The sequence below is a fragment of the Amphibalanus amphitrite genome, unplaced genomic scaffold (assembly GCF_019059575.1).
Source record: "Amphibalanus amphitrite isolate SeventyFive unplaced genomic scaffold, NRLGWU_Aamphi_draft 000004F_arrow, whole genome shotgun sequence".
NCBI lineage: Eukaryota > Metazoa > Arthropoda > Thecostraca > Balanomorpha > Balanidae > Amphibalanus > Amphibalanus amphitrite.
In genome coordinates this window covers 2147019-2150000 of record NW_024881501.1, presented here as the reverse complement: position 1 = coordinate 2150000, position 2982 = coordinate 2147019, and positions in this window count along the sequence as shown.

Below are 2982 nucleotides of genomic sequence, written 5' to 3'. Positions count from 1 at the left end.
TGTATGTCTTGGTTTGAGTCGTTTGATTGAGTTGATTGATTCCTTTCATTGTCGCGTTTGAGTCGATTGAATCAATTCCCGAAAACTGCTCTGACTTGATTGATTTGATTGGTTTCCCAAATTTGTCGTGATTGAATTGATTGCTATTGATTGAGTCGTATACAACCCTGCAGTTAGAAATCGAACAAACGCGAGCCTTGTTGGCGCCAAGCAGCGCAGTTCAATCGAATTTGACCCGCAGCCGGGGGCTTTGAGTCTTCACTCGCTTCGGGATATCAGCGACAAAGCACGCGAACAACAAAGGGCCCAAAATGCTGCCTTCGGGCACCCCGGACTGAAAAACAGTCCACGCTGAATGATTGCCATTCAATACGACGCGCCGCATGCGATCACTGAGGTAGGATGTGAGCCAGGAGTGAGCAGTGCCGGTGATATATGAAAGGATGAGTGGAGTTTGTGAACATGGACAATCGCTCTAAAGTTTGGGGCGACAAATGTGGTGACACAGAAGCTGTGTAGTGTAGTTACGGAGCGAGCGAAGTGAGCGTAGTCTTTCCTTAGATTAACGGAAATTTCTGAGTATGAGCAGCCGGCCGGCCGGCCGGCCGGCCGTGCGGACGCTTTTGCGAGGCTTATATCTCAGCAACCATGCTTGACCGATTTACATGCGGTAATTTTTGTAGGGTAGCTTCATTCCTTCTACCAAGTATTGGACTATTCCCGATGCATGTGGGTGACCCCTTATGCACGTGCCAGTTGCCACGTGCAAAACGAAGAGGTGTCAGTTTTGTAATTGTTGCAATATCTCGGTAACTACTTGGCCGATTGCGCTGAAAGTTGGCATGTAGGCACCCACTAGGCACTGCATATTCATGTGCCAGAGTTGGGGTGCTGCTGCACGTGCGCACGTGCAGGGGTCGTTTGCAGATCTCGGGAACGGCTCGACCGATTGCGCTCAAATTTGGTACACAGTTAGGGACCGGTTAGTAGGGTGCCGTGCTCAAGTCAGTTGGGACCCATTTTGCACGTGCGCACGTGCAGGGTGCCGCTTCCAGATCTCGAGAACGGCTGGGCCGATTGTGCCCAAATTTGGCACATCGCTGGAGAGCGGTTAGTAGGGTGCCGTGCACAAGTCAGTTGGAGGTACCCCCTCGCAATTTCGCACGTGCAAGGCCCACCCTCTCGCTCGCTCCGTTAGTCGCCCCAAAAGGCGTTATGCTGGTTATATGCATGTTGTCTAGCTGTGTAAAAAGAAATAAAACACATCTATTTCCGGATGCAAAAGCATGCTATCGCATGCTTTTGATCCTCCAATTCTGGATGAAGTAATAAGTTTGTGAAGAAGTAAGAAATGGTCAACAGACGTGAGGAAAGGGAGGGGGGACGAATTTCGGCCCCTCCCGTAAATAACTCACGCCGTAATCGGTCCAATAACGTCAAATTTCTAAAATCTGCCTAAAATTGAATCGTGCATCTTGCCGTTAAAGTAATAGATAAATCAGCCCACAACTTTTCTAGTTACAGAGGTGTAAAGTAAAACATCCCAGACTGGTAGACCAGACTGGTAGAGTAGTGAAGTAATCTTGGGTAGACATATGTAACTGCCGGCGCCCGGACGGTTCAGTCTTTGGATTGCGCTGCCTACCGCTTCTAATGATCGATTCGCGTCAAAATATCTGTAAAGATTTAAAAATGTACAAGCAATCAATACGAAAATCAGCCGGTAACATTTTGGAATAGTAGGGTGTAAACACAAAATTGTGACTGAAACGCCTCCCTGTCGGCTGATCCCCGCCTCAACCGGAACACATCTTACTCTTAGTAGAATTATAAACCATAGTTGCCATGATTATGGTTGAATTAATTGATTTTCTCAATGTATACTCAAAAATTTATGCACTATCGTGCAGTGAGAGAAATACGAAAATCGACCGATAGCTTTTTGAGTTATGGCGCGTAACTTGTAAGCACAAAACCGCCCTCATATGGCGAAATTTGGCCTCGTTTGACCTCATTTGACCTTTACGATATTGACCTTGTGTCATGAAATTAATTAACAGACAATAAAGTTTCTCAGCGCCCCATCCACTCTCCAAATTTCGTCTTTTTAGCTTCGATAGGAGCTGAGATCTTGGGGGGGGGGCATTTGTGTTGGGATATTGTGACCGCGCACCGGCCGTGTGGGGCCATGGAACAGGATGGGTCGGCGGCCCGGCCGTCCGGCCGGCGAGCCGCCTGACCGCCGCGCGGTCACCGCGCATGCGCTCTGTGCCGTGGTTATATAAGGGCGCGACCGTGACCGGACTGGGTCAGTCGGCGGGTCGCCGTGTCCGTGCTTGGTCTTCGGTCGCTGGAAGCACAATACACCGTGTCGTGGTATATGCAGCTTTACTTGGCCCTAACATATTTTGGCGCGGTCGGTAGGACCAATAACGTAAATGGGCTGCATATGAGTTTTTAAGAAAAAAGATTGCTGTGAGAGTTCTGTGACGGCCTGCGCAAGCTCACGGTGGAAAAGTGGACGGAGCCGGTGAGTAGAGACTTTGGGTGATGAGAGGTTCTCTCCAGTAGAGTTCAGTATAACAAACTATGGATTTATCTACCATTTTCCTTTCAAGAGCCTCGAAATTTAGTGGAGAGTCGGGGGAAGTGTGGCAGAAATGGTTCCGCCGATTCGAAGCTCAGACGGCGAGCATGAAAGCCGGGGACCGGCTGGCGGCTATGGTGGGTCTTTTGGACGGAGTCGCACTGGACACATTCGCGTCACTCACCGAAGAGTCACGGAAGGACTACGGCAGGGTGGTTGAAGCGCTGAAAAGTCGGTTCGGTCGGCAAATAAGCACGCTGCAGGCTCATGCCGAACTCAACCGAGTTTGCCAGTCACCTTCGGAGTCTGTTGAAGACTTCTCAGCCAGGATCAGAGAGCTGAGTGGGCTAGCCCAGCCGGCTCTGCCCAGCGACCACAGCGCTATGGAGGGATTC